This window comes from Pezoporus occidentalis, unplaced genomic scaffold (genome assembly GCF_034315485.1).
Source record: "Pezoporus occidentalis ecotype Australia unplaced genomic scaffold, CSIRO_AGI_Poc_V1 ctg50, whole genome shotgun sequence".
In the NCBI taxonomy this organism is placed as follows: domain Eukaryota; kingdom Metazoa; phylum Chordata; class Aves; order Psittaciformes; family Psittacidae; genus Pezoporus; species Pezoporus occidentalis.
The window spans coordinates 935,459-959,380 of NW_026915836.1; the positions used below are offsets into that span (position 1 = coordinate 935,459).

At 41.0% G+C, this 23,922-nt stretch overlaps 1 long non-coding RNA gene across 1 annotated transcript; it reads right to left on the minus strand.

Moving 5' to 3' along the window:
* Positions 1–10,268: 10,268 nt before the first annotated feature.
* LOC134173189 (uncharacterized) lies at positions 10,269–23,080 on the minus strand. The gene is made up of 3 exons (XR_009968158.1): positions 22,960–23,080; positions 11,757–11,927; positions 10,269–10,520 (listed from the first exon to the last, which is right to left on the minus strand). It is a non-coding gene; the product is annotated as an uncharacterized LOC134173189 (long non-coding RNA).
* Positions 23,081–23,922: the final 842 nt, after the last annotated feature.

The following is a 23,922-nucleotide window of genomic DNA, read 5'->3' on the forward strand; positions in this document are numbered from 1 at the left end:
AACAGATGTTTATTTAACAGAAGATGTGCATTAACCTAGGCAGCCAGTACATAATTATTCAAATGCCCTATAAATTAGCACTTTGGTTAACTGTGCGCTCTCTCTCTTACATATCAGGGAAGAGGGACTAATTAGGATAGAGGATTAATTAGTAATTAAAGACACTTTGAAATAGGCCTACAGAGGAAAGACAGTGTCTACACAAAAAAAATACATCATATTTTAGGCACTTAGAGTTAGAAAGGTGTCAGGGGAGTTTTAAAACGAAAGGCTGTGGAAAGAGCACAAAGATTGGAATGACTCATCCTCTCCTGGGGAAGTCATAAAAACTCTCTAGAAAAAAAACCACAAGTTGGGTCAGAAATCAATAGGATTCTGGTAGGAAACAATGACATTTCAATAATAAAGTTTCATTTACATAAATGAATAAATAATAAAGTCCTATTTACATATTGCACTCCAAAATAGACAAGAAGACCACAGGTAATTACTTATTTCCATACAAATGCAGGAAATCTAACAGTGTGCAAAGACTGACCTAGAATGTCTGGATTTAAACACTGACAGCAATATTTTTAGGGTCTCTTGGTACATGGTGAAAAACAGTATGACAGCAATATCAACCTGTCAGTGGTGACATGCTGAGTGAGACCAGAGTCACTGGAGGGACAGAAAACACGAAGAGGTGAGGCGATCTGATGGTCTCAGATATATGGACTATTGCCATTTCCTGCAGAAACTACGTTCTTGACACAACTGGTCAAAGAACTTCCAAAGAAACAAACTGTTGAGTGATTAATTCCTGAACCCAGCCAAGGTGCTGCTTGAAAAGTTACTTTTGAAAACTCTGAACACAATGGACTCACAATCCACCTCCTTGGAGGACTTGAAAAGGCAAAACCAAAACCCTCGCCCGGGAACAATGAGTTGGTAGGTTAGACAAAAAAGAAGCAAAAAAGAATCAACGAAAGTTACAAGTGATACAGAGTTGTTTACAGACAACATTGCAAAAAACATATGGCTGGTTGGAGATTTTGAAGGAAGTGAGATAAAAAATGGTAGAGCCAGAGGTAAAGAGGAATATTAGAAATAAGGAAGCATGCTTCGAAGTGTGGAGAACACGTACAATGGAGAAAACCAGAAAAGAGTTAAATCAAAGCGTGTCAAAAGTAAAACCAGAGTGAGAAAAGACAAAAGTAACTTTGAGAAAGAACATTCTAACAGCATAAAAGCTAATAATAAAAATCTTTTTCAGAACCATCACATTAGAAAGCCTGCCAGAGAGCCTCTGGGGCTAAGAGATGATCACAGCCTAATAGGAGCACTTGCAGAAGCTACAGTTACAGCAAAAGAGCTACTTCTCTCCGATTTATTACTGAGAAATTATAGAGGATCCTTTCTTTTCAGGGGAATGAGGTGGAAGAACTGTCTCAGCTGAAAAGCCAGGAGAAAAGGTCTTGGAATGAATCACTGAAATGGAAACAAATTGGCCAGAGAATGTGACATTTACTCAGGAGTCCTAAAGAAATTCACATATGAAATCCTCAAACTACTAGCTTATTCTCAACCAACTTACTGCCTGAATCTCTATCAGTACCATAGTGAGGGAAGATGGCAAACATGACACTGCTTTTCAGAGCAGGCAGATGGGTAGCTTGGGAAAACACAGATCAGCAAGTCTGATTTCTTTATTGGCAACTTGGTGGGAAATACTTCTGGGTGCTGGCAACCAGTTGCATTAGCTGGGAAGTCAATCGAGGTCCCTTTGGCAGAGGGAAGAAACACAGCACAGATCTTTTCAGATTCTTTGACAGAATAAATGAGCTGGACCTATGGTATCTGACTGACCTGTAACAGTGATTTGGAGAAGGAAGCAAATAGTAAAATTATAGAGTTTGGTGATGGTACCAAAGTATTCAGGTAGCAAAAACTGCCTGGTTGTAAGATTGCAATAGAATTGTAGAAGGAAAATAAAATTACACCTAACATTCAATATTAATAAGTCTAAATAAATCCATGCAGAGGGAAAAACATTTAAATTTATGGGCTGCTAAGTACTCACCCCAACACAGGAAAGAGATTCTGGGACTTGTGTGGATAGGTCTATCAGGCAGTGCTGCTGAGTAAAGGCAAATGAAGAAAATGGAACTTTAGGAGTTAATAGGAAAGTAACAAAGAAAGCAGCAACACGCCATTATGCTGTGGTTCAGTGGCTCAGCTGATCTATATTGTGCACACCTTTAGTTCCTACATCTCAAAAATCATGCGGCAGAGCAGGAAACAAAGAGGAAAGCAAGAAGGATGATCAGCAGTATGGAGTGATTTCTAGATGAGAGGAAATGGACTAGGATTCTTCAGCTCAGAAAAGAAATGACTGATGGAAGATACACTAGAGTCTTCAAATCATGACTGGAATAGAAAGGGTAATATGGGCCAATTATTTGTTATTTCTCCTGACCCAAGACCTAGGGGATGCCAAAGCAAACTCAGGCAGCAGCCATAAAGCGAGTAAAAGGAAGGATTTTTCTCCATAGGATTTATAGTAAATTAATTGCCATCCAATGTTGTGGAAGGAAAAAGCCCCAACTATAAATATGCAAAAAAAAAGAAATTTGACAAATTAAGAAGGGAAAATAACAGTTCACCAAGGGTTATTAAACCTATGGGTACAGACTTCAGAAAGGAAGGTCTTGGGACTAAACTAAAGGCTGCTGGGGTGTAGACATTTGTAATAGAAATGCTGAGATTGGAAGAACAGAAAATGAAGAGGTGTATCTGGGTGCTGACACACCAGAAAGAAGAGCAGAGAAAGGCACATAAGAATTGCAGGCCCTTGGCATCCAGATTAGCAGATGCTCAAGTTCCCAGCACATGTACGTGCAGCTTTCCAGGACACTCAGAATGAGAAATCAAGGAAGAATTGAGAACAAGGGACAAACTCCATCCAGACTTGACAAAAGCTCACTTGGCTGAGAGATAAAGGCAGGGGAATAAAGGACTGGACCTTTAAGACATCAAGTAAGGCAGAGCTTGGATAAATGTTCAGAAAGCTGAGATAGACAGATCACAATCATGGTCAGCTCCTGAAAGTACAACAGGAAATCCAGAGCAAAGTTGCTAGCTTAAGGGTTGCACAAGAGGTCATAAGAACTCAATACCCAGTTTTCTTTGTCCTCTTTAACCTCAAGGAACTCTGACAAGACACAGGTCTTGATGCCTGCACGCTGGCAAGAGTGTTTGGACACATAGGAAGTGGTGCATCGGAGTGTGTGAGTATGAGATTGGGATGAATGCAGTCAGCTTTATTTTAAAACAAACTTGCACTATCACAGCACTGTTGAGGTGGGAAGGCACTTTGGGAAATCATCTAGTCCAACCCCCTCCTCAAACACAGTCAGATAAAGCAGGTTGCCCAGGTTTATTGCCAGCTGGGTTTTGAATGTCTCCAAGGATGAAGACTCCAGAACTTCTCTGTGACATATTCTAGTGTTCGATCACCATAGAATCATAGAATCTTTATGTTGGAAAAGACCTTTAAGATCCTCTTACCCCAGCACTGCTGAGTCTACCACTAAACCATGTCACTAAGGGCCTTGTCTAGATGGTTTTCGCAGTAAAAGAGTGATTTCTTGTGTTTAAATTGATTTTCCTCTGTTTCAACTTGCGCCCATTGCTTCCTATCCCCTCCTGGCACTACTGAGAAGAGTCTGGCTCCAACTTCTTTATCCCATGCACACACATGGATAAGACCCTTTGAGCCTTATAAAGGCTGAACAGCCCCAGCTCCCTTAGCCTTTCCTCATGTGCCAAGTGCCCCAATCATCTTTGTGGCACTAATTGCCACTCCTCCAACAAAGTTTCAGGTTAAGCTTTGCTGTACCCATTCCTAGAACTGTGCTACAGTACCTATCAGAGGTGAATTATCTCTGGATTTACCTCACTCAGAGCATAAAGCTTTGGTCAGATCCGGTACAGCTGCTTTTAGGTGCCTTCATTGTCCTGTCTGTTTAGGTCCTTTCCCTGCTGTCTCTCCCAATCAAATGGGCATCTCAGGTACAATGGACTCTATTTATCAGAGCTGCACACTTCTCTAAATATATAGGGGAAAAAAAAATTTATATTTATATATATTATCTAAAATATATTTTTATATATATATAAATATAGGGATATATAGTTGAATACAATATGAACACAACCACAGAGAAAAGGTTTACAGACCTTTTCCCAAAATGGTTCTGAAACGTCAGCGCTGCCTCCCAAGATACAAGGCTACATTCCAACTGTGGAAGCCAGGGCAGCTCATCTAATGAAAGCAGAAAAATGTAGTTATGCTGTATTTATTGAAGCCCACACTAGAGTAGCAAATAAAAGACCCAGCAAAGCAACGGGGAACTGTAACTGAACTTCAGGTTCCAGTGATGCAGCAGGGTAATTGGTACCCTGCTTTTTATACATACCTCTCTTTATACATACTTCATTTGGATACCAAAGGTTTCTCAAAATGGTTTGCATTTTTACGAGGAGCCATTAAGCTAAGAATACTGAATGAATTATTTGCAACATCATGAAATGAACTTCCTTACCTGTGGACAGCAGGGGGTTTTAAATTCACACTGCACTTTAACCATGAGTTATTTACACTGGGAAAACCTTTTCAAGCTTCAGACAAAAAAAGTGAGATTCATTATATATTGTGCAAAAGCTACCAACTCATATACATGACATCAAGTCATATATTACAGACATGAAGCCTTTCACATTTTACTGAATGTCATAAGGTTTGCAGTTCCCACATTGTGTTTTAGTATTTCTGCCAAAATTGCCAACAAAGAACGTGTCTTTAACTTTTCTGACCCTATTGTGTCAAAAACATCTCTCATGCACCCCATACTGTATCTTTTAGACCTACTCAGTGTTCATTTCTGAAATTTCAGAAATGCTCAATAGGAAAACCTCAGAGCATACAATACAGCTTCCTTATGCACATCTGGAACCATACATCAAAAATCATGCCTATGAACAAATGTTATGCATTTTTTTTCTTACAAAATTAATGAAAGGTCCACTAATATTGCCACCAAAATAAGCTGGATCTTGTAAATGGCTAAAAAAGAACTAACTGAACTGATAAAAAATGAATTAATTTTGCTATTTATCTCTTTGGCAGGCCTTAAAATCAATCAATAATGAAAGGCTGAGCTCAGTAATTGTAGTAGGAAAATAGTAACTTCATACTGATTAATGTATCATCCACTGCATAAAATTATCTTCTATTTAGATCCTGATTTATAGCTTCCCTTACACATTTTTCTCCTCGTTTATTAGGCATGATTACAAATATCTGATTAGTGCAAAATAAGCATGACATGAAAATATAGGCATGATATAAATATATCTGATTATTGCAAAATAAGCATAAGTTCACTACTTCTTAACCTGCATCTCAGCTCAACAAGGTGAAATATCCAACATGTGCCTCCCTCACCAGCTGATTAGTGCCATGTATTCCTATTTTCTTTTATTAACCTTGTGAGTGCTTGAGGAAGCAGACCATTGATTATGATCCAGAGAAAAGACTTGATTTCCTTTCCATAGAGTCTTCCACTGTGATGGATCCTCCCAAGGTATATCTTCTCAATAAAAGTATGTATCAACACAAACACTCCTTTGAGAGCACACATGCTTTCTTTTAACTCGCAGGATAACTGTGGAAAGGCATAGGAATGAGGGATGTTAGCTGAAGTTTATACAGTGATTCGAAGGTGAATGCACCAACTGTTATGGTCACCACACACATAAGCAGTGAATTTGTATACCTCAGGACTTTTTCAAATACAATTTAATTATGATGCATACAGCGTTATTTTTGTGAATTTAAAAAAAAAACCCATGAATTTGTGCCTTTGTTGAGTCCCCAGTGTCTTCTCTCCCATCAGCAAGCATTTGGGGAGTGGGTTATTTTTGCTTTGTTTTCCTGGAACTTGGACTTCAACCACCTACTTCATTTACTTACAGTTCTTGTTTTCACATTCAGGCAGGTTCCTTAGTTGTTGATCTACTTGCAGACTATTTTTCTGAAGACCTTAGGCTGACCTGTCTTGAATTTTATTGCCCTGGGCTATAGCCAGCCATAATAATCTATGAAGAACTGAGTCCCTTTCCCTTCACACAAGCCGTTAACGCTGCCTTAAAGACTACACAACCAGCATCAAAGCCTTGGTCAGGTTATGAGAAAAAGCTTGTAAACCTCACCACTTTGCATATCAGAAAAAGAAACAATGATATATTCAACAAATACCTAGACATAAACTAAGGATTAGCCAGATTGGACAAGGCATGGAGGAGCTAATGAAAAAAAACCCTCATCTTGTGCAAGTCTAAGATATTGTCTGAATAAACTCCACAGGCAATGAGGTGAGCTGAAATGTGCTGAAAGAACTAAAGGTATCCGGGCCTCTTTTTGGAGACATCATCAGTACTATGGCAGAATCTGGATGTGTTGGCATAACCCAATATCCCCAAAGTGTTGTTGGCAGTGATGCGCAGGTGCTGCCAAAGTTAACTGAGCCACAGGGAAAACCTACAGGAAAAGAACACTCCCCCCTGCCCCATTTAAATATAAATCAATAATAGTAATAAAAAAAGGATGCTGAAGAGGCATTGCTTGCAAAAGTAAACATGTTAGAAACAGTTCTCTTCTGTTCTTAAGAGCAACCTTTCACTAACGAAGGATGCACAGAAGAATTAGGGATTTGCCATAGAACTTGGCACTTCTGTTTACATCTCTCTTAGGCAGACATTGAAATACGAGCATGTTAACACTTAGGAAACTTTAACCAGTGACAGGAAGCAAATGACAAGGACACTGCTTTAAACCAGCTAAAGACTGGCAATCCTGAGGGTGACACTCAGGAAAGCTGCAAATTACTTGCCAGGGTGTGCAAAGGCTGTCAATCAGATGGAACCTATACAAACTGTGTGCACAAAACACCCTTGTCCAGAACATCAGCCCACCAGGTCAGACTCACCACTTTGCCTCTGCGGTACAGTACCCTGTAATGGAAATAAGCTCTGGTTGGAGGCAGAGATGATGTGACATGGGGTCACATCCCATCAGCAGTACCCACTGTATTCTACCCTGTTGTAAAAAGAATATGTACAGATTTTCTGCACACATCAACATGTTATAGCTCAGGAGAAAACCATTGTCTGTGTCTGGTTCTGTGCACAGTTGGTTGATATCAAGCAGTGAGGCCATTCAATCACTGACAGTGAACCAAATTCACTCAATTTTTCAAATGCATGATATTTATACAACCTGTGTTTTAATTCCTGTTTACATAATAGCAGCAGCACTTAAGCCCATTAACAGAAAGAACTCAAACAAAGCACAAGGACAGATTTCCTACAAAGTTTTCTATTTCCTTTATGGGGTCACAGGTGCACAGTGATACCTAGAGAGTCCATTTCCATGATAAATATCTGGGCACCCAGGTTTTGTAGTCTTGCCTGGACCCTAGACACTCCCAGGAACATCCTTTTGGTAGCTGTTCATCAAAACAATTGAAGACAACATTTTGGTAACCCACAGAAGACATCACATAAATGAGCTTAAATTCTTTCAGAAAGATTTCAGCTCACAATTCCTTAACTTTCCAAATAATGAGTGAACCTCCTGTGCTGGATGGCCTTAACTGGTCTACAGATTAGCTTAGTCTGTTTACCAATGTCCACTGAACCAACAATTCCTTAGTACTTAACCTATCTTCCATTATTTCCATGGGTTTGGTCCAAGACCTATCATGAGCATGCAATTACAGTAATGCAACACTCAAGATTTTATAAGTCAGAATATAAAATCATTATTATCAATAAGCCTACAACATAGATTGCAGGAAGCAGACAATTCTGGATGTCCATAATGTATACTATTGCATAACCTTGCAGATTTAATACGGAAGTCAAGACTGGTTTGCCTTCTGTTAGCAAGCTCTCTGGCCGTGTGCTGAGGTCTGGTATTACAACAGGTTAAGTAAAAAGGAAAGAACAGTTCTGTCCAGGATACAAAAATGACATAACTATACAAAGATGATAATATTCATCTCACAGACAACTGAAATGGAAAGCTATGCTTTGTTTGGTGCAACCTGAATATGTACTATATCATTCCTGGATACATGCAGCTAGATATGGACAGAGGGAAAGAGATAACACTCCTACCTGTCAAGACAAGCAAGATGGTTTTGTCTGTTATGCTGAATAAAGGCACCATGGCATGGGAGGGAGATTGAGCCTCTCCATAGAGGGAACTGTGCACAGCATGTTTTGGCTGTCTACCTGGGGTCTGTCCGAGGCAGCACAGATGCAGGGTTCCTGGCATCCAAAGGGAGATAAGATCTACACACTATCTATATTCCTCTTCCTATTTCTATCTTATTATTATTAAAGCAATTACATTACTTTATTTGTAGCAATGCCTTTCTTACCGAGATCCAGAAAGAATGGTATACCCCCTCTGAGGAGCAGAACACCCTCCAAGGTTGTAGGTATGGCCAGGGAAACTGTTGACACAACTGCAACCATGTTGTCAGAAATCACCGTGCAGCTGCCAGAACTGGAATAAGCTTATTTCCATAGTCCACTCTTTTGATTAAAACATTATAGAGCTCAGTTATATTCCTTCTCAGAGCAGGTATGATCTAGATATACATAAGGACACTAATAGGGAAATTCAGCCTTCCTGTTAATCATATAAAAACGTCTGAACAAGATTTCTCACTAGCTTTTAAAAAACTGATTACCAATATGTCAGCAGATTATGTATTGTGGATGCATGTTTACCTATGATAACTACAGACTTGGAAAGCGCAGGCCAAGCTTTATTCCCAGGTCTGCCACTAGCAGCCACAGCAGATAAGACCAAAAGTCCATCCCGGTACCCCTTCATACTCTTAAATATGTTAGTAGAGATGTTCAACAGGAAAGCTTAAGAACCGGGCAAGCAGACACTGAAGCTTTGTCTGGTGTCTCACCAAATTCTGGTGAGATTTAGCAATTTCCCCACCGACTGTTGTGCCTTTTTGCTGCAATATGACCTAGTTTCTTAAAGAGCATTTGCCAAGACACACCTTGGAAAATGCTTTTTCTGAAATATGAATCCAAACTGCTTAACCTCTTTCCCTCAGACACCTAGATGGAGAGATAAGATAAAAATGTCTCCCTTTGTGAAGCACCTTTGAGATATTCCAGACTAAGTTTCCATATAGATGTACAGTATTAGATTATTAGTATAATTTTTGATAGGGCTTCTGTCTTCCATATTGTTCTGAAGTCAGTAAGCACAGTACTTCTCGTGTTCCACCGTGTGGTTTGCTTTGTCGGCTGAAACCTGATATCTGCTTCCCTATTAATATCATCGCAGTGTCTGAATGTATTTTAAGAGCTTATGATACTTGGCAATGAGTGGGTTTGATTTTGTTATTGTTGGGTCAGAATGCAGCGCATTTAATTTAAACGCTAACACAAGATGGGTTTTATCTGATCAAGAAACCATGCAATAGTAGGAAGGGATGTATTTCCTTTAAAAAACAGGCACCCCTTGACATATTTTCAATGCCAAAGGTTTTCATCTGTTTGAATGACAGCCACATACTCCCATTACACTGGCTGGAAAGCAATAATGGGAACAGAGAAGCTGGACAGTGATGCCAAAGCAGATATTTTTTGGCAGCTGGATGTAATGCATTTGAACTTGTGAATGAAAGATTGTGACATAGCTTTAGCTCAACCCAAAAGCCCTTTCTCTGGCAAAAATGTCCTTAAAACATATTTGCAGAAAAGCATCAAGAAAAGAATCAAAAGTGACTGATGCATTTTTACTGGAACTGGTGCAAGTAGGAATTTAAGCCTTTCCTCATCAGCAATACCAATTAATGGAGCAGGTCCATTGGGAGTCAGTTGCTGTGCGCTGTAGCCTTCAGAACCTCAGCACCAAAAACCATTCACCATCACCCGAACACCAGCACAGCTTCCCCCATCCATTGCATGGCACTGAGCTCAGGCCAGAGCAATTAGGGCTGACTGGGACTACTGGCCACTTTGCTTCCATGCTTCTGAAATGGGGGCCTCACCTCTCCCCTTCATCTGATTAAATGTGACATTTCCATTCAGTAAAAGAGAGAACATACACAGGAACTTCACCAAAAAGTTGGAACCTCGTAATAATTTTATTAGTAGTGACAGCAGCATCTGTGGTTTCTGGAACGTACACCCCAACATAGTCACGTATTCCTGTGAGAAGTTACCATCCCGACATTAAAGCTCGTCCGTTTAATGCTTACCTTTACAATTGCACCATGCCTGACACGTTTATCTGGGCACGGCTTCTTTATTTGACACAAAAACTGTATGTCTGCATTTCTTGTTTTCTTCATTTCTTTCTCCCCTCTCCTTTGGGTAGTGGCATCTGTTGACTCTTCTTAGCTTTAACAGCAATGTTATATATACTGAGATCCTATCTGGACAAGAAATGAACAGAAATATTATACACAGCTCAATAAGAAAACAGATTATTACATGAGCCCCCGAAGGCCTACTTTGTCTGTGCAACAGTTTGTTTTACTTTTCATAAAATTTATTTTGGCTGTAGCCAGATTGATGATGATTATATTTGAAATCCCTCCCACAAATCTGTCACATAAACGCATCATTAATTTCAGCTTTTAAAACTTATTTGGATAATTAACACGTATTCTTACTCATTAGCAGGTACTGCTCATCAGCAAACAATAAACCACACCTTGTGTTTGCAGCTTTTTAGTTGCTGGGGTTTGCCACTGCTTTAAATGCATTCATAGTAGTTAGAAAGCTACACAGCTTTGGGGGAAAAAAAACCCAAACAAGCAACAAAACCTATCCCAAGTCATATCAAACCTCTTATTAATCTAGACAGATCAGCCTATGCAAGCTGAGGGACAAGGTTTCCAGGTTCTCCTTTTGCCAAATAAACATACGAACCAACCCAACACAAAACCAAAAAAACATCCCCTACTTAATCATATTCTTGAAGTCTGATACAAAGCAAATCCTGATTCATCGGCATTTCTGTTGATAATACCAGTAGATTAAATATCTTCCAGCAAAATAAATAAATAAATAAATAAATAAAACAGGGGCCGAAAGAAAAAGGAATCATGAACTGCTGCAGCAAAGGGGGCAGGAAGTGCCCACTGCAGGCTCTGTCGTCCGCACAGCTTTTATTTCATGGAGACACACAGACAGCCTATTCCCTGGTGACAGCTCTCTGCGCTTTCCAATCCTGCACAGGATTTCCTTCTGTCTGAAAGTGTAAGAGTCGCTCCAGTAAACACTCTGCATATGCGTTCCAGCTGCTGCACTCATTCTGCCAACGCAGCCCAGCGACAAGAAAAGCATTATTTCCTCCTAAAACCTTCTAATCACTAGACCATGCCATTTTCATCTGGCTGTTTCAGGCATCAGGAGCTTGCGTTGCTTTCGGTAACTTAATCGTTATTAAGAAATTAGCTTTTGTATCGCAGCATGTTAATCTTCATCTCAGCATTCTACAGGATGAACTTCAATGCTAAGAGCCCAGTTTCCAGGAACGCTTGCACTGATTATATAGGCTCCAGAATGTATATTTAAAAAAATATACTGATATGTATGCAAATTCATGTTAATACACACCCATACATATACTACGCATATATGCTCATATTATATACAATACATACACACGTGCTTAAAAGAAATGACCATCTGTACCGTTTGCTGCAGTCCCTATTTATTTTGGCAGGGTCTTGCCTTTACAGGAAGAGGTTTTTTTCATTGTGAAGCCTTGCACAGCTTTGCCATTCCTTTCCAGAACAACTGCATGGAACTCGATGGAGAGAAACTTTCTCAACCTGCAGTAAAGAAAATAAGACTTAAGAACAAGCTTAAGGCGTATCCTATTACTAGCATAACAATGACTTTTTTCAAAACTAGACTATCCCGTCCCTAGGGAAATTTCAGCGGATTTCTTTTAACCCTTTCTTTGGAGTGAATTTTGTTGACTATTGCCTTTTTTTTTAAGTCTAAATCTTTAAATATTGTTCAAAAAATTCATTTTGGGTTTCTCCTTTGAAGGCAACCAGTGACAACAGCCCTGCTATGCTGCATTTCCACAAATTTCCTTGAAAGGCAAAACATAGGTCCAATTCTCATCAATTTTCATTTTCAGTTTTACATTTTTTTATCCCTCTTCTTTCCTGAAACAAAATCCCCACAACCCCCCCCCCATGCACCCACAACAGGAAGATTTTAATTGTTCAGCCCATGTGTACTCAAATGGCCTGACAGGAGAAACCTTGATTGTCCAAATGGAAATTGGAGCATGGTAATTACACAGTCAAAGCAGGCTTCAAATAAAGGGCAAAGCTTTTTGTACACAGCAGAAAATAGGCAAACATCACCTAAGTTCACACAAAAGCCAATTCAGCAAAATACTCTTTTCCACAGCGCAGGGCAATTATATCGAGTCATAGCAAATATTTTAATCCCTCATATTTACATTTGGATGATTATTTTAATGCATTAATACACATAAAGGGGGGCAAGGAAAAGCAAACCTTTTCAGAACTGCAAATACAACGAACATGTTACCAACATTTCTGTTGGCACTGGATTTCTCCACTTAGTGGCATAATAGCATAAAACTTCACATTTCAAAAATTCACACAATTACATTTCTTTGAAAAACTATGTCTTTCCATAACCCATTTCGTATGAAAACAACCACGTTTTATGCCCTTCCTTTAAAACCAGTCAAAATATTTTACTAAGTCAATGAAGTAGCTTGGCAATTTGGCATCTATCTCTGTATCACCATTGAAGACTATAGCTCAATTCCCAGCTCTACAAGCTCAAACAGATGTGGAAACCACACATCTTCATATGCTGGATGAAGGAACCCTCTCCTTCGGAAGAGCTGCTTCCCTTGGGAGCAAAGTGCCAGGCAAAGGTACTGAAGTGAGCTAGAATTGTGGGTCACAGATTAACTGATTTTAGGATAGGACTGCACTGCCATAGACAGGCACCGTATCATTGTCTACCATCTGCATTTTTATCCAGCCGTACTGCAGAGATGAGCTGATTCACTTTAAAGTCCATGTGATCTATGCCTAAAGTATATAAAACAAATATTTAAGGATGAAAAACACCAAAAATATCAAAGAAGTCCTTGCAATATTTTACTTCTTATTAAATGTCATTCCTTCAGGGTGCTTTTAATGATGAAAACATGACACAAATAGACCTTTTAGTGTGTCTGTCAGTGATGTTATAACCACATCAATATTCACGCCTGGTGCCTTCACCAGTTTGTCTGTTCATCTTAATATTGTTCCTAAATACCTTTTTGATAAGTCTTTCCAGACAGTGCGTATCAAAGGGATTATTGCACTTAATGGGTGATTAAAGCCACTCGCCCTTCAGCCTCATGCCTGCAATGCCACCTTAGGCATACAATAATAACCCTGAAATGACTAGCTGTCATGTCTCATTGCTTAATTATATTGTCACGAAGGAGCCCTCCTCAGAAACCTCTTTAGAAGTTCCAAAAGAAACAGACATTGGCAGCAGTTTTCTTCAAAGCTTTTTAAAAATTATTATTATTATTTTATTGCTTAAAAACTTAAAGCAAACACCAACAGTCTTAAACAAGCAAATCCATAAAGCCGCAAGTCCAAAAAAGCCTCAGACTGCAGGCTGATTTGAAACGTCTCCCAAAAGATGGCAATCCTGTCCTGGCTGGAGTCCATGATAGCAAAGAGCAGCTCAGTCGTTATTACAGCCTGTAATACCTGTTGTTTAGCAGTGATTTCCAAGGGCAGTACTTGCAGTTCAAGTGAAACATGCAAATACCTCAAGTCACTGGCTCCTAGCGCCCAAGGGGGCATAGCAGGGGGCTCTCAGGGACAGCCCAGAAGCTTTTTGGTGTCCAGAGCTTTGAGTTATTTAATGGCCATCTTGTTTCTCCTCGTTTGGTTCAAGTGTTTCACAACTTTTATAACAGTGCACCAGCAGCCCCAGACATCCCTCGGAAAAGCAGATGTCCTGCATGTTTTCCTTCACTTGAAAACACGATGAGAAAGACTTAGCAATAATTAAACTCTCTCTTTCACCCTCAGTTTTGTCTATGCACAAATCAGCGATAACTCCTTTCCATTCTCTTTTTCCAGAGGAATAGGTGACACTGAAGCTATTTCTAGTGACACTACTCACAGACGTTACTATGGGGAGATACAGTGAATTAGGTTTGTCTAGCTTAACACTAGGTTTCAACAGTGCTTGCAACCCTACTTCTTTGCCTTCCAAGGGGCACGATGAAAGGCAGGATGTGCGGAGTGGTCCCCTCCTATGCATGGAGCCAGGCCTGAGAATTATTTCCTCTTTAAAGGAGGAAAATATGTGCTTTTTTACACATTTGCGTACATACACATGCAGAGTTGCAGCTCACTTTAAATAAATTACCAAGCCCACCTCCAGTTAAAAAAAAACCCTACAGGCAACAGTATGAGGGAGGAAATCACTCTGTAATGTATTAATCATGAAATTATAAGAGTTTGACAGCTGCTTATGATAAAACATTGAGGAGTTTAACAGAGCCGTGATTTGATAGCTTCTTATTATGACAAGCTAGTCCTGTCTGTTCATGTTTCAGTGATTAACTCCCATCACTCTCTGTCTAGCTTTACGCAGTCAGGGCAGTTTTAGCCATGGAAACATTCTCTGCCCTTCTGCCACTTAGTCTGAGCAGCTATGATGTGCCTGAGTTTGTCATGACAGTAGCAGCAAGACATAAATCCATGAATACAGCTCAGGCTAAATAAGCCTTAGGAACACTGCAAAAGAACACAGTTTTACTCCTCTGATCAATTTTTACTTGCACATTGGTAGCACTGTGTGTGCCCTTGACCGAGTATTCATGTGCATTGCGAGCTGGAGATTCCACGTATCCCATATTGTCGCAGCATAATGTGAAGTACTACCTGCACCTCCATGTCTGATCTCAAACTAACTACATTTACAGCTATTTGAGCTGCTAATGCAACGTACAGGACAGATTAACAAGCAAACAATATCATGCTAAAAAGACCCATCAGAGTTTCAAATCTGATTTTGCAGTCCAGCCTTTTTGCAGCGTAAAGCTGACTTCCAGAATGAGTGACATTTTCACCTGCAAAAAAATGATCCTGTTCTTTGTAATTTCCTTATGTGGAGTCAACCCAGTCCATTACAATTCAATTCACTGACTCTAACAGTAAAGAAAACAACCATTAGCTAGCAACCTATAAAGATTTCCTTTCTTCACATGATTCAGAGCCTTTAATCTTTTAGCAAGCACAAGTGGCTGCTGAAGTGCATTTGTTCAGGGCTCAGTTTAAAATGTGAATTAATGGAGTTGTAATACTGCAGTAAATGAAGATCTTTAACATTACCCCTAAACGTTACTGCTAGTCGATAGCAGCTTAGATCCATTGGAAACACAGCTACAGAGATTTACCTGAGCTGGGTGTTCAGTTAGGTGTCCTTATTAGGAAAAGAATCAGAACACAATTTAGCTGTGATTGCAAGCCTGCTGCACAGCAGCTACTGTAACTGGAAAACCACATATAATAGCACAGAGCAGCAACAGTTAATGGAGTTATTTAAAGGGGTGGAAAGAAAAGAAAAGCATTACCTCAAGAGGGAATATAGTTCTTGTTTTAGAAAAATGACTTTTAAATAATGTCCTAAAAGGCTAAGAGGCCATTAGTCATTTTCAATAATGACAACGGGTAATTTATTGTCACGCACATGCCACACAGTTAACAAAGGGGTCAGCTCTAGGTGTGTTACCAGCAGGAGTTCTCAAAATAGATGTGCAGGGAACAGTCACACTAGTGTGAAAATTAGGTCAGATTTTCCATACTTTGTTTTGTATCAAATTATTCCCCAATAGGAATACAGAAACATACACAGGAAAATAGCCAAAGAACCAGGTTACATTCTTAAAAGCTGCTAATAATGTTGAGCATTCCATTGGTGACGCATCAGCATAGCCATGTTATCAGAATTTGGGCTCAGCATCCTGCAAAAAAGCAGGCTGTTTAAGGTGTCTCAGGTAATTTCCACAAAGGCAAGACCCTATAAAAGTGATTGCTTCATAAAAGGTACCTGCTACTTCATGTGCAAGTTGTAAGTCTGTAAACGTAAGTGGTCAAATCCATGGAGTGATCAACCCCCAGCAGCTTCCAGCACCATTACAGACAGATTCTGCATCCGAGCGTTTGTACAACCAAAGTGTCTGCAAGTTTCGTGGCTGCTATGAAAGAAGTATCCCTTAACTATATTACTACACAGAAAACTTACAACGTGGTCATCTTTGGTTTTAAAGAGCTACTGTTAAACGAGGCTCTGCTTCCACCAGTATTGAATCACCTTTTAATTCAGGCTGGTACATACGGTATCTGAGAAAACATCCATCTGAAGAAGAATGCCTTGAGTTTTCATTGTTACCAGGAATACCATCAGTGGAACAAATCTAGATGATACTTGGTGGAAGCTGGGTGCCAGGGTTCCCCCAAGCTTTTCCTCACCCTGCAAATGCCACCTGGGATGTGTAAGAAGCTGAGACTTGCTGCCTTCATAACTTCACTGGCTTGGTGACATGTTATGAATAGGAGAAATATTAGGAATGATTTTAAGCATTCCTTCTCTGACGCTCCAAATCCCTTGTTTACTTTATTGCCTGAGAGCTGTCAGATTGCCCCCTGAGTTGACAAGTCTTGAAGTTGAGTGAAGCTGTCAAACAATGATTTGCAGTAGGCAGCCATCTCCGAAGGGTTTCAGTACACAGGAATTCAAAGAGAAACAGCGATAACCTTTCAAACTCCCCGAGCTTTCTGCTGCTTGACATGCACAGAGTTTGAAGCAATGCCATTTAACACAAAGACATCAGGCTTGAAGTAATTACTCAGCTGCATGGGAAGAGGTAGGGAAATACTTCGCTTCTTTTAAACAAGTTTCCAGGTGGTGCTGATCTTGAACCTCCGAATGCTTTATCAGGAATTGTCAGCCTGGAGAAATACAGCCATAAGCAAAGCTTCTATTGCAAAACCAGTATGGCTTTAGAAATCAGTCCAAATTATTAAATTCAAATCCAAGTATGAACTAATCCGAAAGTTTGGGTTTGTTTCGGTCTGGAATTTTGATAGAGTTTAAGGCCTCTCACTTTCAGTGTATAAACCTGGGGAACAGCTACATGGTTTTGATGATTGTTATTTACCAGGAGAGAACGTTTACAACTTGATTTGGAAGTCTTATGTAATTTGTCACCCATGAAGGGTCCTTCGAGTTCCTCTCTGGAGATAGCACAGACTATTTCAATACTGAACTCTGTTCTTTAAACAACAACTTTAAGAGGAGCCTGAAGTTCAACTGGTATTTCAGAAAACGGCATACCCTTTTCAATAATAAATCCATCATTAAACTTCTTGGCCTCGTGGCCTGCATCTCTTAACACCTTGCACCATTTGTACGTGTTCTGAAAGGCTACAGAAAGACCCTGTTGGGGCTATGCTAGCAACTCCAGATTTAAGGAAGAACAGAAACCTTTTTTTTTTGGTAAGATGATCAACTTCATATATGTGCTGAATGAATATGAAAAGGAACAGAAATATATTTAGCACTGAAGTGCATAACTTTTGCCTAGAGCCTAAGAAAGCAAAATATCCTTGCTTAAATATATTTAGGTTTACATAAAATTCTATGTGAATGATTTCATAAATAAGCATGGCATGAGTAGGTAGGACTTGCGCATACTTTGGAAAGACAGAATTGTCTGTTAGGTTTTTGTAGGTTGCTGCATCTTTGCTTTCTAACTTAATATTTAATAAAACATATGCATCTCTATAGAAATTTCACAGAAATATCTTGGTAGGTAATTCCTCTTTTATTAAAGTAATTAAATCATCAGACAAGCTTTTTCCTGACTTCCTCCCTCAGGCCCTAAGAAAGAGAGAAGAATTCCCTGTTTCATTATTCTCATTAAAATCAGTCCAATAAAAGGAAATGAAGCTTTCAAAGTGATCACACAGAGGCTACAGACTTGGGATTGGCGGGTCTGTTCACTCTCCGGTACCGATAACCTCTGTGGCCTTTAGCAAGACACTGAGCCAGCTTCCAGTTCAGTTTCCCTGTAGGGTAAAATGGGATTTACATAGCGTTAGACACGTCAGCTATGTAAGTCTTACTCTTTTGTTTCCTATAGCACTTATATGAACCCAACTCACTTTAAAAAGGTTTCTGGCATCTCTTTGCACTGTATGAATCCCAGTACTAAACCCTAACACTTTACAGGAGGAAATCAGTCCTCTGGTTAAACTTGGTCTGAATGGCATGCACTGTGTGAGAGCTGAGCACTGTCCTTAGGTGGAGGAAAAGATGCAGGAGAAAGTGACAAATGCAAGGTATCAGTCAGGTCAGCTAGCAAGCAAATGCAAACTGCTCCAGGATTACACTGACACAAGAATGCAGAGCGTACACTGCTCTCCTGACACCATAAAAAGCAAAAGGCAGCCAAACAAAGCAAAGCACCTGCAGCGTGAATTTCTGGGCTTTGGCATGAGAATTAGATCATGATGCTTATAGGACAATAATTAGGAAGGGAGTTTCTAGGCTCATAATTAAAGAGTTAAGGGCTTACCAAGCCCTGAGTTGCAGATGTATTACGTGCCATAAAAGGTGTCAAGAAAAGTTCAGGATAGTTGTGAATAAACCCTGCCAAAATTCATGCCCGAACACATCTAATAACAAAATATGTGTACATGACAAGCATGTCTGATAGCTCAGTTTTCTAGACACTACATGGTGTTTTGAAGAAACATTAGATGCTGATAGATCTGCTTTTTACATTTAATGGTGCAGACTAAAAGGAAAAACGTGACAAACAGTGTTTAACCAAAATAATGCAATAATATAGATTCTTCTTCATAAGCCTTGGCAGCAGCACCCCTTTTTCTTTTTTTCGTCTCTTTTTTTTTTTTCATAAGAGCAGATAAACATCTATTTTGATCCTGTTGCAAGGAGTCCTGTTAGCTTACTGAAAAGCAATAACATTCATTTCAGTTCTGGATCCTTTCCTGCCCTCTCCTCCAACTTCATATTTGCTAGTTGTTGAAACAAGGGATGTACATCCAGTCCACCAGCTATAGCTGGGTTTGCCAGCAACATCATTGTCTGCATGCTTCATCCCAAATGGTTAGCAGTGATGACGAGCAGAGGGGGCCCACTCCTGCCGAGGCTTTGTACCCACTCAGGGATCCCCTGAGACGTACCTGGGTGTGAGCACTGGGAGCATCCAATTTTGCAGTGGCTGGAGGGAGCATGGGGGTCTAACAAAGCGGGGCGGGCACACACCATGCTGGCAGATAGGGAGATGCCTTCTGCTTTGCACCGTCCCAACGGCGTCTTGCAATAGAAGCTTCACCTTCTTGCTGCAGGATTTACACGTTGCAAGTCCCAGTTCTGTGAGGCTTTAGGCACATGTTGAACAGCTTCCTGTCTGCAGGAAGAGAGAAAGACTGCTTGAAATACGTGCAGCATGTACTTCTTCACAGGATCAGGGCCCAGTATGAAAAAGTCTGTACAATTTAGTCTTGTACTCTATGCAAGCTTGGAGTTTAATACTGCAGAGCACATGCCACATGCAGAATACAACTTTGCATTCCCAACTGCAGGAACTGAAGTCAGTAAAGGAATGTGTGTGATTTAGGAACGGTGAATGCGGCCTTGGGAAGAGGTTAACATGGACAGCACCCGAAGGAGGCTAAGAGGATGGAGTCACAAGCATGTTTTCTCAAGAAAAGCAATTAAAAATGACACGACGTTAGAATAAGTCAGTCCAGAAAGCACAGCAGAACGTTCACCTGCGAGTAATCTGGGCAGACTGGTCACTGCTTGGGGAACAAAAAGCTGCCTCACAAACGCCCAGTGTTTAACTTGAAGTCCATTTGTTAATTCTGTAAACATCGCTGCTTCCGTTCGGCACTGACACGCTATTGACAGCGGGACTCGAATCCCGCCAGGAAGGAAGTATCAGGTTTCGGGCAGCTTCGGGACGCTTCTCAAGTCTATCTTCACCTGAAGGGCTTTGGCAGTAGTTACTGACAGAAGGAAACACCGTGCAATTCGGGCTCCATGTGAATGAAAACTGCCTAACGCTTCAGGTAAGCGTTTGGGAAGGTGATGCAGTTGGTGCCCGCAGCTCAGGTGAGGTCGCATTCCCTTTTACCAGCCTCCTGATTTCATTTGCATTGCACCAGCCGGACCGTAGCCCCAGCAGATTTCTGCTTCCCAGTCAGCATTGGCCCTGGCATGGATTCAGGCAGACAGGCTGGGAGACCTCCACATGGGACCAGGGCTGGCATCTTCAGCCCAGCCATCCTGCGGGTTGCCTTGTCCTGCTGCCAGCCATTCCCATCGGTTTCTCCGTATGATTTCACTCGCTGCCTCTCCCATTTGACATAATTAATCACTGGTTAATCCAGAAGTGTCCTTAATGCAGATGCTCCTCTCGCTGGGAGGCAGCACTGTAGGTTATGCTTTTAAGCTAGGGGAAGGCCCAGTGCCACGATGTTTAAACATCTTTCCCACTGAAGGGTTAGACTCAGATTGCTCAGGTCCTGAGAAAAGAAATTTCACGCATATGATATGGGAAACCAGACGCCTATATCATGTTAATAACACAGACAGGAGGGCACCTTGGGCAACTAGTACTGAATATATACTAAATAAAGAAGAAACTAGCTTCTAGGCTGGGCACTGGGAATCCTTGTCAGGTAATTTCAGATTGCACATAGAAAGAACTGCACATTAAATACAGGCCCTTGCTAGCTTTGGGCTACTAGGACCGTATGCTAACTATGAAGGTTAGAAGAAATATTTAGCTTCAAAAAAGCCTACACAATAATTTAACAAATGATCTGAAACCCATCAACTCATCAGCATTTAGCAGGTCCTGGTGAGCATCGCAAACCATAAGGTAGCTCCTGGAGGTATCCCATCATTGCGAATGAGGCCGTCCTTAACTGAGGTGTCCCAGGCACTGCAGCTTACTGTGCGTGTAAAGGAGCACCCAGGGAGCATGGGCAGGTCTGGGACATGGCCGAAGCGGTACTGCAGCCAGCTGGACTCCTGCAGTCCCAGCTGATGGTCTCCAACTATTCCTGACCAAGTGAAGGCACTGCTGTGCTCACTGCTCAAGGCACACCTTGTGTCACAGCCACCCATGGCATTTGTCACCTCCACACACACTCTTTGAGGACCATCATTAGAAGCTTTATGGGTTCAGCTCAAGAACAGGAGACCAGTCACTGTTAAGTGGTGCATGAAAACACATCTATGCTCTGAAAACCTTTCAAGCCATCCAGTGATTTGCAGTCCTTTTCTAAGGGTAACCTCAAAGGATCACGTTTTCATTTCAATCCCCATTTTTAGGACACTCACCTTTTTTCCCTTTTCTTTTTCTATTTTCTTTAAACACTCCTGCTTTCTTTATTTATACCTCAGGTATATGTGGTATGAAGGGCTAATCTTAAACATTTACAGCCTGAGGTTGGTTTGCGGTATTTATTCCAACTTATTATATATTATAGTATGGTTTTGATTATATATGACAATCAATTTGCCGGAATTTATAGCTCTCTGACTAATATGCTTTCATGATGTACTTGCTCTTAATTTGTGGATTTTATGGAGAGTTTATTGAGGCTGGATTTCCCACTTCTCTTTCCACTTGCACTTTCTTTTTAAATCTCTATACCTGTGAATGCATGACAGAGAAAGAGACAGAGAATATGAAAGTTTAATGGGCATAAAAAGTGCTAGATCAGTTCTCTCACAGTTTAATATCCCCAGAGCAGCTGCACAGCATCCTTTCCCAGGCTGTTGCCATTCAGAGGTCATCTGGTGGAGAGCCCCTCTACCTTTGAGTTTGGACCCCCAGGGCAGACAAAAGCTTCTGAGCACATGCAGGACCCTGGCATCAGCAGGGGAAAAGATGCCAAGAACGAGGATGGCTACAGACCAGCATAGACAGGGAGGACACAGCCAGATTTATCCCTCCCTGGCAGAGTACCCTCAGCAGTGGCATCCATCCTCTTCTCCACATGCTTTCACACTACTGCCCAGCTTCCCATCTGTTTGCAAATGTCCCCCCTGCCTTTGGCATATATGTTGAGATCCATGAGAAGTCTACAGGAACAAAAGAAAGAACCTGGTCTTGCAGCCTAAGCCTACGTTTTTAAGCTCTTCCTATACTGAACACTTCCTAATTTAAACCCCTTGGTTACGGGTTTTAGGTAGCTCCCAGGCAGTGTTTGTTTGATTTTTCAGACCACAGAAAAAATGTTTTATGTTCTCAGCAAAAAGGATTTGACACAGTGCTGGAAGGTAAGAAGGCAGGGATAAGCAGGGTTCAGGTCAGCATCTTAGTTCAGATAACGAACACACAAAGCATGGTAAATAGGCCACAAGTAGAGGCAGATTGCTGCAAGGAGGAGGTAAGAAACCTACTGTGAATGGGGCAGGGACCTCAACCAGTACCCCCCCAGGCAATGATTATAGCTGCCAATGACTGAAAAGCATGTAACAGCCGTGGCATTGGAGTCTGCCTGGAGTACCTTCCTGCGCAGACACCTTCACAGGGGCTGTCTGGTATGAGGCTAAGCTGGGCACATCAAAGAAACATCAAGGCAGGTACTGCTGTGAGCTGTAGGGAGAGGGTGACATAAGAGGACACCTGATACAAGAGGGGGTGAGACCAACTGGAGCTTAGGCTCTGATGCGCTGCCCAAAGGTCAAGGAGGTGGAGAGAAGCCAGAACAGACCCAGACAAGACCCACTCCTACTCACCAGTGCATGGGGTGTTGCATCAGGCTAGGCACGGAGAACAGACCTTGACTTTCATCTTTATTCTGATCTTCCTCTCAAGAGTGTTGCTTCGCACAGCCACAGACAGCTGGGGAGCTGTACCCAAACTGTGGCAAAAACAGAAAAAGGGGAGGAAATGCTCAGGAAAGGGAAATGCAGGCCCTTAGGAGCCCAGGTTTTGCGAAAATTTAATGGGGCTGAAGCTTCTTTGTCACTTAAATGCTTATAAGAACTCTACAACAAATACCTTCTGATCTTAGAAAGCACCCAGTATCTAAAGCGACCTAAAATTTAGGAAAGAAACCCAGCCTTGCTATAGAACTCTCTAAGAGAAGGAGTATCATAAGGTATCAAAATGCCTTAACAGAAGAAGATACAAGATGCAGCCTTTTTTAAAACTGTCCGTGGATTTTAAAACTAATTTCTACTCAAGCCATATATATTTCTACAAGCCACATATATTTCCACAGTTCTTTGCATTGAAACCATCACTGTTAAACAGGAGCCAGGCTTTGCCTATGTCTTGCCACTGCCTACCTTCTTCACCCATACTCCCCCTTTTCAGGGAGATTCTGGTTTGAGATACTGGTCTTCCTATTAAAAGAATAGGAGCCGCCTGAGAAATTCAGATTTGTTATCAGTCTCATTCGGAATGCATCACCTACAACCTTGTGAAAGGGAGGAGGGGGCAGCATCCCAGCGGGGGAATTTCCAGGGGTGTCCACTAATTGCTAAATGCCTTTTGGGCATGCGATGCAATGGAGAAGGGGGAAAGTATGCAGTCACTGCCTGATCTCACAGACCTTGCTTCTTCTTCTCTGATACCCTCACTGAAAAGATTATACGAAATTACTAGACTCCACAAAGACTGTAAAATGCTTTACTTCACTCAGAAGAGGGATTAAGTGTATTTTACCTCACGACACTACAGATCTCATGACACCA